Genomic DNA, 12,954 nt, shown 5'->3' on the forward strand with positions numbered 1-12,954 from the left:
CACCACAGTTGCCCAGGACCGTGAGAGGCGCTGCCTCCTCCTTTTAAGCTCCCAGGGCGCTTCACCCTCCCCGCAGTCCACCTGGGCCCTCTCTGCTGTCTACCTCAGCACCTGACACAGTGCCCAACACTCAATAGGTGCTGAGTAAATGTCTGAGGACCCGGGACGGCATATGCTCACAAATATCAGCTATCATTTATTGAGCACCTACAGACCCAGCACTTGGATTGTTCCACCTTCCCTTGATCACAGGGGTCTCATAGCTCTGGCCCGGAACCACATGATCCTTGCCCATATACGAATCCCCCCTTCCATCCTGCATGCTTCTTCTCGCTTAGACCACCAGTTCCTCCCACATATGCTGCTCGAACTTCCCAACTAAGATGCCTATAATCCTAGCACTTGGGAGGCTAAGGCAAAACGATAGCAAATTCCAAAGCAAATTCTTAGCCAGCCTAGAGTATGCGGCAAGACTGTCTCCAAAAAACCTCCCTTCCCAACTGTCCTGTCACTAAAGACTCCCTATAAACTGCGTGTGGTGGCGCAGACCTTTAATCTCAGCACTCAGGAGGCTGAGATAGGAGGATCACCAGGAGTTTGAGGCCAGGCTAGGGCTACAGAATGAGTCCCAGTCACCCCAGAGGTAGAATGAGACCCCAAGACACTGGAAAACACATACACAGCTCCCTACATCCTATGTCTTCTTGTGGTCCATTTGGCAAAACTTAACCCCTAAGCATGACATCAAAACTACGCCATCTGGCTTCTGCCCTCTGCAGGTCTCTTCTGGTCTCTGAACTGCATGACATTCGCCCAGTACTTCAAATTTTGACTCAAGTTCAGTCTTGTATATGCTGTTCCCTCTGCCTGGAACACCTGTCCTGGTATTAATAGCCAAAATTAAGACTTACTTTCCAATCAAGTAGGAAGAGAGAAGCAACAACCAACCAGGTTGGTCACGAAAGCCGGAGTTCTGTGAGAGAAAGGTCTACGTTTTGTTTTGTTTTCAATCTTGGTCACCAGTTTCCCAAGGGCTTCACTATTAACAGTGTTCAAATAACATTAGTAAATGAATGTTCCATATACAGTTGTTGACTAGACAAAGGACAGAACACAAGGTCACAGCGTGTAGGGTCAAAGGTAAAGGAGGACAGCCGGAAGCCAGGAAGGCCAAGGATGTGGGGGAAGAGCAGAGACGAAAGCCATCAGGGCCTAATCTACAGCACATCTCTGCACCTCTGCTCCTGGCAGCGCAGTGTTTGTGAGAGACAGGGAAGGAAAGTGATGCGAGGTTCAGGAAGTGTGTGTGTGTGTGTGTGTGTGTGTGTGTGTGAGCGTGTGTGCATGTGCGTATGCGAGGGGTGAGGATGCATGTGAGTGTGCTGCATTTGTGAATTAGCTAATCATAAAGGGCCATGGGTGTGTGTAAGTGTGTAAGTGAGGAAGGCTGAGTGTGTATGTGTGTGAATGCAAGCGATGCTAGGTGTGTATTTGGCAGAAGGTGCACATGTCTGCTTGGGGGAGGAGTGACTGGGAAAGATAAGGGAAGGACACCTGACTGGGAGGGTGGTGAGGGAGACTCTATGGGGGACTGTTGTGAGTAGGTACAGGGGAAGATGGAGTGTCTGAGTGTGTAACCAACAGGGAAGGTAAGAACTGTCAGCATTCTGAGGGTGTTTCTGCTGTGGTCTTGGCCACAGGACTGGTGCCAGAGGTGGGGGCTGGCCTTGGACCCAGGGTGTGTGTGTTGGGGGGGGAGGCTCTGATGAAGAAGATTCCTCAGAGTCTCTCTAGATCTACAGGCGCCAAATCACCATGTCCCCAGGCAGGGAGGTCTAAGAGGAAGCCCAGATGTGCATGCGCCTCTACATCTGGCCACAGAAAAACCTCTGGGCATTTATTTGTCTTTGTCTGTGTCCGGGTGTGCACGCCTGTGCTTGTGTGAGCCTGGCCGGCTGTGTGTCTGCTCCTGTCTTTGTCTGTATGTAGCTGGGCCTTTGTCTCATAGAGTGTAGCTGTTGGTCTGTGCCTGTCTGTGTGGCAGGGTCTGGGTTTCTGTGTGCTAAGTGTGTCTGTGTTTTGGGGTACCATGTGTCCTTGACTGGGTTCATGTCTTAAAGGTGGGTGCAAACAACTGCTTGGACTGCTTGGATGTGTCTGTAGGTCTGAAGTTCGGTGTATCGGAGTATGAGTGTGAGCGTGCGTGCGCACATGTGTGTCCAGGCTGTATGTTGTAATCCAGCAGTGCGGGACTGTGTCTGCGTGAGGTGTGTTTGTGACACTGTGGATGTGTGTGCCTCTGTGTGTGTTGGGTGTGAGGGGTTTGTCACAGACTGGTGAGCAAGTTAATCTCAGACTCTGTGACACGTGGAATAAAATCACGCTCCCATAATGGGATCATTCGTCTTCCTGTCCAAGGAGAGAACCAACTCTTCACCCTCCACCCTAGGGGAGCCAGTGGGGCCAGGGCCAGGCTTCAGCCCCCACCTAGGCCCCTTTTGGGCCTTGGCACCCCACCTCCACCCCTCCTCTGCTTCACCAGGCTCATTCTGCCTCCAAAGTGCCCTGGTGCCCACTGTGGGCTGGGCAGGGCTCCAGGACATGTGACTGGGCCTTAGAGGCCTGTCCTAGGCCCCCAGCCCCACCCACTGCCAAGGAGGGCCCAGACTCAGATGGAGGGGGGTGCAGGAAGGAATCTTTGGGCCCCTCCTCCTCCCAGAGGGGAGGGATGAGCTGCAGGCCCAGCCGGGATTTTCCATCTCTCAGCAACAAGATTCCTGGTGAGCAGGCTGCGGGGTTTGGCAGGGCGCCTGCTGGAGACCCGCCCTCACCCTCCAGGACGCCTGGGTCCCTGGGGCCAGGCAGCAACGGGTTCTCTAGGGACCTGGGAGGGTCCCAGCACCCCAGCTGACTGTTGCCTGGGCCTGTGGGAAAGCCAGACCTTTCCAGGCCCCTACCTCCAACCAAAGATGGCTCCCCAGCCCCCTTCCAACCCCAAGGCAAACCACCACCCTTCCTCTGGCCTCCCCGAAGCTTGCTTTCCCAGGCTGGCCACCCAGCACCGCCCTAGCCTAACCTCAGCACACACCCAGCCTGTGTTGTAGGGCTCACCTCTGGGTCTGAGGGCTTACAGGGCAGGCCTGGGTTTCTCCTCCTCTCAGGACTGGGGACTCTAAGGCCAAGACTATGTGTCCTACATCTACACGTCTGCTAACTAGTCCTTTTCAAAAAACAAAATAAATAAAAATATTGTTTTGTGTATGTGTATTTTAGGTGTGTATGTATGTGCGCACCAGGGCTCTTGCCACTGCAAACAAATCCCAGAGGCATGCACCACTTTTTGTGTCTGGATTTATGTGGGAACTGGGGGAATCAAACCTGGGCCAATAGGCTTTGCAAAAACAAGTGCCTTTTAACTGCTGAGCTACCACCCCACTAACTCCTCTGGATCTCAGCTATTCCTCTCATCTGAGCTGAGAGGCACCAGCCGGGACACTGAGACAATGCTTCTACCCTACCTACCACAGTGTGTCCAGGGGCCCCTTAATCTTGCCCATCCAAATGCTGTGGCGCTCTCCTACTCATTGATGGAATGTCAAGGGTGAGCCTGCACCCAATGGAGAGGGGAGAGCCGGGCGTGGTGGCACACGCCTTTAATCCTAGCACTTGGGAGGCAGAGGTTGCAGGATCGCTGTGAGTTCAAGGCCATCCTGAGACTACACAGTGAATTCCAGGTGAGCCTGAGATACAGTGAGACCCTACCTCAAAAAAACAAAAATAAAAGGACAGCGATTGGGCAGGTGGGCTCAATAAAACTCCCAACACCTAGGATAAGCATCTAGAGAGCAGGATTGGTAAGAGATTAAGGTCCAAAAGGAACAAACCACTCCAAGATTTATGCGCTTCATTCTTCTCCCTTAAACTCCCCTCCAAGTCTCTCCGCAGCCCACCCCCCCAGCCTCAGCCTGGTCCCTCCAGGGATATTCTGTGGCCCCAGGCCAATGTCAAGGCCCTAACCCATCAGCTGTTGCCAGGGAGTTTCCACCCCAGTGGGTTCCAAAGGGAGGGGGGCTCAACTGACACTAGGGGCCCAGATGGATAGGAAGGGGTATGGCCCTAAAGTCAGCCAACAACCCAGTACCTTCTCAGGGGAGCCTGGGGGCTTGAAACCTCCAGGGAAGAAACTAGGCTGTGGGTGTGGCCCAGGAGGAGGTGCCTCCCAGCCCCAAGACCACACCCAGCCACACCCTTTCAATAGGCCTGAGAGACCTGGGATCCTGAGAAGCCAACAGATCACACAGGGCACGTGACCTTGGGTGGCTGCTCCTCTTTCAGCCTACGCACTCTGCAGGAAGTGGCTTGGTCAGCACAGGTGTCCCGTATTCAGTGAAGCCCCTCAGCACTACGCCTTACCCTCAGAGTATCACCAGAATCTGGGCCACATGGGGCAAAGCCTGGGCAGCTAGCTGGCAAAGGCCCTGAAGTCACCCAAACCTGCACGTCACAATGATTTCTACTTCCCCATGTCCATTTTGCAGAAGAGTGAAACAGAGACCCTTCGAAGGGGTCGGACGCTGCGCAAACTCCTGAAGCGTATTGGTGGGATGCGGTCTCTTGCCCTCAGAGTCTGTAAAATGGGGTGACAGTGCCACCCTCATAGGATTGTTGGGTCCAGATGAGGAAATGCATGCAAAGTGCTTGGCTCAGTGCCTAGCAACACAGCTTGAAGAATAGCTGCCATCATGACTTAGTACTCTATGGACAGAAATCCAAGTGACCAGAGGAAAAGGACCAGAGAGATCTGGACCTGGACAGAGAATGACACCAGCCTTCTCCTTGAGCCAGGTTGGGACTACACCCCCACCCCCCGCAGCGTCTCAGCCCAGGAGAACCAACCAAACTCCTGGAAGCCCCCCAGCTATCTCCCCTATTCGTTAAAGGCCTCTCATTAGTGAGCCTGGGCACCTGCCCTTCCATGCGTAATAAGCCTCATTAGTATCTTAGCCCCAAGCTCTCTGAGCCCACAGTCTATGTGTGTGCACACGCGTGAGGGTAGGGGGGCTGCAACAGGCCACCAGCCAGGAGACAGCATCCCCGCCAACCACACCCCCTGCCTGTCATCCACACAGCCCGTCACCACCCAGCTTGTCACCTGCCTGCCTTGCACCCGCACCACCTGTCACCCACCCAGGCTCATCACCCACCCAGCCCATCACCTGCACCACCTGTCACCCACCCAGCCTGTCAATGGAGCCTCCTGACAGGCATCTAGGTGAAGGACAGGAGATGGGGAGGAGGAGACCACAGGGGTGTAGAGCTGGGGGCCCCAGAGACCCTGTGGGACCCCCACTTCTGCTCGGCATCCTGCAGTATCGCCATGGCAACCTCTCAGCCGCAACCACTTTTCCAAACATCCCCCGTTTCCTCCCCACTCGCCCCCCCCAGACCTTGCTCTTAGCTGAGCTGAGGCTGAGAAGAGCCTGAGTGACAGCAGAATGGGGCACGAAGGTGGGGGTTCATCTGCTGGCTGGCTTTGACCATCCTTGGCCTTTGGACTTGGTTACTCCATCTGCAAAATGGAGGGGCCAGAGTAGGTGAGGCCATTAGAGAGTAGGCTGTCCCTCTCCAATGTGGATTGGCTGAGCTGGCTGCCAGTTAACCTGAAGGCTGGGAGGTGGGACGAAACAGCAGGGGTTTCAGGGTTCTTTAACACTCCTTTGCCCCTGGCCCAGCCAGAGTGCGTTGAGTCTCTGATCTAAGCTCCTAAGGCAGCAGGGAGCAGGCTGGGAGGGGCAGGGGCTCTGCCCCAGGACTGCCAGCTGGAGACACCACACTGGGTGACCCAAGGTGACTGAGGGCAGGCTTAGCCCCCACCACTGGGCTGCATTATTTATAAAACCCAGAGCTTGGGAGCAGAACAGCAGCTGTGGCAGGGCCCTCTAGGGGCCCTGTCACAGTGGGATGGTGAAGACAAGGTGCCTCCCTAGGGGATGCCCTGGTGCCCCAGCTTCCCTCCAGAGCTGGTTGGGGTGGGGGCTGCAGTGGCAGGAGCAGTAGCCAGTCCTCCCTCCCCCCCCCCCGCCCCCCTCTCTTCTCCACTCCTCCAGGCAGGCAGCGATAGGATTACTTCTGCATGACTGCCCGCTCCACAGGGTTCCAGAGACCCTCCAGCCTGCAGCAATCTTTAAAATTCCTCCAGCCCAACCTCTCTCCCTTTCTCCCTGCAGTGAATGCTCAGAGTCTACCGCAGTGTGCCCCGCGCCGCCGCGCCGCCGCCACCAACAGCACCACCAAGCAGGCAAGGGTCCAGGTCCCTGGTGCCCACAGGTGTACCCGTGCGTCCCTCAGACCCTCTCCTGCTTGCTCACCCAGTCCCACGGACCACAGTTCCAGCTAGGGTCGGGCATGGCAGCTGTGCCAAGGCGGATGGGCACTGTGTGCAAACACACCTGGTGGCAGTTGGCAGGCTGGCCCATGTCTGCTGCTGCTATCACAACGTGGCTGCCCTACCTCTGTATTTTCCCTTTCACCAATCTCTGCCACCTCCCAGGGTGGGTAGACAGTTGGGCCAAGCCAGTGCTCAGACCTCCCCAGGGCACAAAGATAGGCAGAAGATCCATCCTCTGAATTTCTTAAGGCCCCAATAAAGCCTGCAACCCAGGACTTGCTGGTCTGGGACACCTGCACTGTCCTGGAGACCCTGCCCTCAGCAATGTGGCTGTTTTCTCTTCCAGGACCTGGGGGCCAGGGAAACCCTGCATGAGCCTTCCTTGGCCCAGTAAGAGAAGAGACATTAGGGACCTTCCCCCAGGAAAGAGGTGGAAGGAGGGGCTGTAATGCTCAGAGCCCCCATCTCTCCATCCCTAATGCAGGCAGAAGCAGCTCGGCCTCTAAATCACTCCCCTCATGCTGCCCTCTGAGGCGGTTTCTGTGCATCTGTAATTAGGGGGTGGAACAGATGGTGGAGATTCCGTTTAAAATCATGCATCTAGTAAAGTAACCTTCACTGTCGGAACTGACTCCCAGGGAGACCAAGCCCAGAAGCGTGGATGGTGGTGGTGGGGGGGTCATCAAGCTGACACCCTCTCCATCCCTTCACTGAAGCTCCGGCCCTGTCCCTCAGGTGAGTGAACCAAGTGGGGAGGACATAGCAGTGATTGAAAAGTGCCTAGTGGGAGTGACTTCCCCTACCCTCTACATACATGCCAGAGCCCAGGCAGGACTAGGTACTCAAGACCTCTCAGTTGAGACTTGTGCCAAGGGGTTCTGCCTACCCCCCAAATGGCCAAAGTCCCCAAGCCCAACTAGTGTCCATAGCCCAGGGTCTTGGGGGCAACTTTGCAGCAGATGTCCAGCCTCACGGTCCAGGAATGAAAGGCCCAGGGCCATGAAGGGGTGGGTGGAGATGGCTCCCCAGGCAGTGGAGGCTCTTGGAAGTGGAGGAGGCTTGGGCAGCAGACAGAGAGAGAGCAATGCGTGTGAAAGGCGAGGCTGTCTGGGGGGAATGAGCTGGGTGGGGGAGGGTGTGCTGGAATGTGTGGCTGGTGGGAGTGAGGGCTGCAGAAGAAATGAGGCTGAGGCGGGGTGTGTGACAGGGTGTCATGGGGTGCAGGGGAAGCTCAAGAGCTGCCTTTGAGCTCAAAGAGGTGAACAGGTCAGGGCAGTGACTAGGCGAGCTGTGCGTGCTGTGGATAAGCATTGTGTCACGTTTAGAGAGGTACAGAGCTGTCCCCAGGCCCTGACAGGGCCTGAGCAAAAAGACCTGGAGCCAGAGACAGGCTATGTCCGTCCGGGAGTTACTGGAACTCCGACAGGATTGCTTTACAGAGGTGTGGGGACATGTGGGGAGTGTAAGTATGTATACTTGCTTGCCAGGGGAGCTGTGGGGACATTATCTGTTTGGAGGTACACTAGAACTGAAGCTGTATCTGGAAGCTGGAGGTAAATGTAGATTCAGGGAATATTCTTGCCTGAGCTGGTATTGTAGTATGTGTGTTTGCAGGGAGGTGGTTTGAAAAGGTACAGGGGGTCTGGAGAGATGGCTCAGCGCTTAAGGCACTTGCCTGCAAAGACTAATGACCTGGGGCTAGAGAGATGGCTTAGCAGTTAAGGTGCCTGCAAAACCAAAGGACCCAGGTTCAATTCCCCTGGACCCATGTAAGCCAGATGCACAAGGCGGTACGTTTCTGGAGTCAGTTTGCAGTGGCTGGATGACCTGGTGCACCCAATCTCTCTCTCAGTAAGTAAATAAAAATATATATTTTTTTAAAAAAAAGGGCTGGAGAGATGGCTTAGCGGTTAAGCGCTTGCCTGTGAAGCCTAAGGACCCCAGTTCGAGGCTCGGTTCCCCAGGTCCCACGTTAGCCAGATGCACAAGGGGGCGCACGCGTCTGGAGTTCATTTGCAGAGGCTGGAAGCCCTGGCGCGCCCATTCTCACTCTCTCCCTCTACCTGTCTTTCTCTCTGTGTCTGTTGCTCTCAAATAAATAAATAAAATTAAAAAAAAAAAAAAAAAGACTAATGACCTGGGCTCGATTCCTCAATACCCACCTAAAACCAGATGCACCAGGTGGTGCATGCACCTGGAGTTCATTTGTGGTGGCCAGAGGCCCTGATGCACCCATCTTCTCTCTGCATTTGTCTCTCTTTCTCTCTATGTTTGCAAATAAATAAATAAAAATTAACTTGAACTGGAGAGATGGCTTAGCAGTTAAGATACTTGCCTACAAAGCCAAAGGACCCAGGTTCAATCCCCCAGGACCCACATAAACCAGATGCACAAGGTGGTGTATGTGTCTGGCGCTTGTTTGCAGTGCCTGGAGGTCCTAGCACGCCCATTCCCCCCCCCCCGCCTCTTCCCCTCTCTCTTTCAAATAAGTAAATAAAAATACCATATTTAGCTGGGTGTGGTGGTGCACACCTTTAATCCCAGCACTCAGGAGGCAGAGGTAGGAGAATCACAGTGAGTTCAAGGCCACCCTGAGATGACATAGTGAATTCCAGGTCAGCCTGTGCTAGAGTGAGCCCTTACCTTGAAAAAATAATAATAAATAATTAAAATGAGATATTTAAAATATAAATAAACTTTAAAAGGGGAGGGTCTGGAGAGGTGGCTTAGCCGTTTGCTTGCTTGCAAAGCCAAAGGAGCCAGGTTCGTTTCTCCAGAACCCACGTAAGCCAGATGCACAAGGGGGTGTATGCATCTGGAGTCTGCAGTTCATGTGCAGGGGTTGGAGGCCCTGGCGCACCCGTTCTCTTTCATATGAAAATTAAAAAAAAAAAAAAAAAATCAAGGTTTGATTAAGTTGTAGGGCTGTAAACACATGTTTAAGGAAGGTTTGGTGTTTTATATTTGGGAAGTCGAGGCAGTGTCTCTGGAAAGGTTTGTGTGACTTTAACTTGGTTCCTGACGGATGGAAAGATGTTGGGACTAAAGAAAGAATATGAGGGACTGGAGAGATGGTTAGGGTGTTTGCCTGCAAAGCCAAAGGATCCTGGTTCGATTCTCCAGGACCCACTTAAGCCAGATGCGCAAGGGAGCACACGCGTCTGGAGTTCGTCTGCGGTGGCCAAAGGCCCTGAGTCGCCCATTCTCTCTCTCTCTCAAATAAATAAATTAATTAAATTTTTTAAACAAAGGAATATGGGTCTGAGCGTGTGGCAGAAGTTGCTGTATCAGGGTAAGAGGATTGTGTGCATGAGACCTTAAGAACCTCCATACTGGGGAGGTGCTTGGGGCTATAAAGCACATGTGTGCAAGATACAAGGACAGTAACTGCATCCCTGGTGTTGGGGAAGTGTTTCAGCTGACTGCGTAGCGTGTAGCAGTGTAGCGTTTGTGTTTATGGGTGTGTTAGGCTGTGTGTGCATGTGAGGCAGCTGATGAAGTTTTGGGTTACATGTTTGTAGATGTGTTTAGCAGTTGTGTTTGGAGGTGGTGGAGCTGTGTGTACGTGGACAGTTGTCTACTTAGGAGGTGCCGGGTCCCATGCTCAGAGAGATGATGTCACTTTAGGGTGAGATGAAGCAGAGAGGCCTGTCAGGAGATGGACAGAGCCCTGGACTTTGCTCAGGGATCTAACTTGTGGCTGTCCCCCAGAAAGCCCTCTGCTGTGAGGTAGCACTGCTAGGCCAGGTCTGTTGAAACAGAAGATCCATCTGTTTCTGTAGCTGCCTGTGCCCAGGCCCTAAGAGCAGAACTACCTCTTCACTCCCTGGGGGGCAGCAACGGATCCCAGCCCACCCTTCTGCCTTCAGATGGCCCAGCAAACAGTCCTCATGGAGACTCCTTTGAAAGCCACTGATGCCAGCCAAGAGGAAGCCTAAGGGCAGGGGCAGGCAGGTCTGTCCTTGGGCATCAGTGGAGGGTCAGTACCCAGCTGTGAGTCCCATAGCCCCCTTCCCACGTGTTGATGCTGATAAACGCAAGTAGGCCTTGAAAACGCCCCTCACACCTGTGCTACACCCTCACAAAGGCATACTCCCTACACCCACAAACATCTCCGTACCTCCACATACAAGGCACACCACTGTCCCTCCACATACAGTTCGCCCCTGAACCTTTGCGTATGTATACAATAACCCATCAAACCACCCCGCTGTGAAACCAAGAACAGTCTCACACCCTTTCTCATAAACACGCATCCACTTTTACACTTGAAAAGCAGCTATCACACATATATACCCACTGTCACACCCATGCCCCATCTCACTTGTGCTCAGTCTCTGTAACACATTCCTTGACACACACATGCATGTACCTGTTTGTACGCACACATACCTTCGCCAATTCTCAGGTTAGGTTGTTCCACTTCCTAATCCAGCAAGCCGTCTTTGTGTCCAGGCTATCCCTATACCTTCTTTCCAGAAGGGTTCCCATCGACTAACAAGGTCCCCTGCCATCTGGGTCAAAGTGGAGGCTTAGCGTATGTGTTTGAGTCTGTGACATGTTGCGAGACTCATGACTGGCCTGTGTGTCACCACTTGGACAGGTGGAGAGGCGCAGGTATTGTAAGATACAGAATGGGTGCAAGGACGAAGCCCTTACATGCCACAAAACCTGTGTGCAGACACGAAGGAGTGTGGTGTGTGTGGGGAGGGGAGGTGCATGCACACAAGGAGACGCCCCCCCGGGTCAGTGGTGAGTGTGAAGGGACATGTTCTGAGAGACAGGAGAGCTGTGGATCTGCGTGTAGGGGTGGGGGACCAGAAGAGCCCTCTCAGCAATCTCCCTTCCAACAGAAAGCAGAGAGGAAGGGGCTCTACACGGCTTTGCTCTCTCCTTCTCTTTCCCCGACCTCTTTAGCAGCTGGAAACTGAGCCGGGGGTGGAAGGAATGGAGACTTGGCTGGCCTGGGGGTTTGGGGAGGGAAGAGGCAGAAAACACCTTCCAGATTCTCATCAAATCCCTGTTTGTGGTCTGTAGCCTCAGTCTCTCTCCAACCCCTTCCTGTCTCTCTCTTTCCATCTTTCCTCACTTACCCTGTCTCTAAAGCTCTCTCTCTCTCTCCTTAGCCCTTCCATTATTGACTCTGCTCTCTGCTAGCACCTCTGTCTGTCCATCTCTCCCTGTCCCAGTCCATCTGTCCGTCTCTCTCAGTCTGTCTCTGTGTAGGCGTCTCTGTCCATCTGTTCTCCACCACCCATATGTCTGGCTGTCTGTGTGAGACCTTCTGAGGGTGCCCACTTGCTCCCCAAGAACCCTCCTCCAGGTCAGCAAAGGCCTCTCCTGATCAGGAGGTGGGGAGAGCTGCAGCTTCTGAAAGCTTCAGTAGCAGCTGGGCTGAACAGGGAGTTGGGGCCAGCCAGCTGCAGAAGTGGCCCCTCCCCTGGGTGCTCAGGCCAAGGACCCCAGAGCAGAAAGAAGAGAACAAGCAAGGCCTCACCACAGCTGGGTTTGTGTGTGCTAGGGCAGAGCCTTCACTCGACCCTCACTTCACGAGTAACAGAAACGCCAGGTTCCTCAGTACTCACCTTCCTCACGCCCTCACCAGTGGAAAAGACCCTGGGATCCTGGGTGGGGGGGAGCTAGGCAGTGGGGGAAGGAGAGACTGGGAGCCAGGGCTTCCTGTCAGCTGGGAAGGAGGGGGGGCTCCTTCTCTCCTCCCTTCTAGGAAGTCCCTGGGGAACCCTCCTGCCCTGGTCCCAGCTCCAGGCACAAGGAGCAGCACAGGCACTTGTCAGCTTCATGGGACCATCCCCACCTCCTATCGACCCACAGGAAAATGGGCGCGGGGGGTGGGGGTGGGCACAGCAGAGGTTGGCTCTAGGCATGTGCAGAATCTGGCTCAGTCTTGGCACTGGCCATCCTGAGAGGTGCGTGACTGCCCAACCATCACTGCCAGACCAACAGGTCTCCTTCCTCACCACACACTGCATCTCGGTGCCACTGCCCACCCACCAGCCCCCACTGGAGTGACATGAACCCAGACATGTGCCCCTACCTCGTACTGGCAGCTGGCTCCAGCAATACCCTAGCACTGGGCGGGCAGCCTGACCCTGCATTCCCCAACATTCTGCTGGGTTACTTACTCTGTTCCCTCCCTTCCTCCCTCTCCAAGTCCCACAAAGCATGGGGAAACTGAGGCCCAAGAGGAAGGCATGGGAAGACAATGTCATCCTCCTGAGACCCCGGGATGGAACAGCAATGAGGCCAGGGACAGAGAGAGGCAGGAGGGGTAGAATCTGGCTCCTTCCTGACCCACCTCAGGCAAAGTCCATATTGGCTGCACCCTTAAGTACCACTGGGAAGGGGCCAGGGACTGGCTGCCTCCCTCCTAGCTCTCCTTGCCCCTGGCTGGGCCCCCTCCCTATCCCTGGTCAGAACAGCCCTCCCTGCCCTCTCCCTCCAAGCTCTGGCTCTCTCATCCTCAGCTCTTGGAAGCCTGACTCACTGTTTCCCCTCCTCTCTCCCTTCCCTCCCTCCCTCCCTCTCTCCCTCAGCAGCAGCAGCAG

General features: G+C 54.4%; 1 protein-coding gene across 3 annotated transcripts in view; it reads right to left on the reverse strand.

Annotated features, from left to right (window-relative positions):
• The window catches only part of Ahdc1 (AT-hook DNA binding motif containing 1), a 75,107-nt gene that overhangs the window by 58,004 nt on the left and 4,149 nt on the right, over window positions 1-12,954 (reverse strand). Inside the window, exon 1 of one of the 3 annotated variants that reach the window (XM_045149436.1) lies at window positions 5,448-5,466. The exons of the other annotated variants lie outside the window; for them this stretch is intronic. The gene's annotated coding sequence lies outside the window, so the exon portion shown is untranslated. Of the gene's footprint in view, window positions 1-5,447; window positions 5,467-12,954 lie in introns of those variants that run through there. 3 annotated transcript variants of the gene reach the window in all.

Source organism: Jaculus jaculus, chromosome 5 (assembly GCF_020740685.1).
Source record: "Jaculus jaculus isolate mJacJac1 chromosome 5, mJacJac1.mat.Y.cur, whole genome shotgun sequence".
NCBI lineage: Eukaryota > Metazoa > Chordata > Mammalia > Rodentia > Dipodidae > Jaculus > Jaculus jaculus.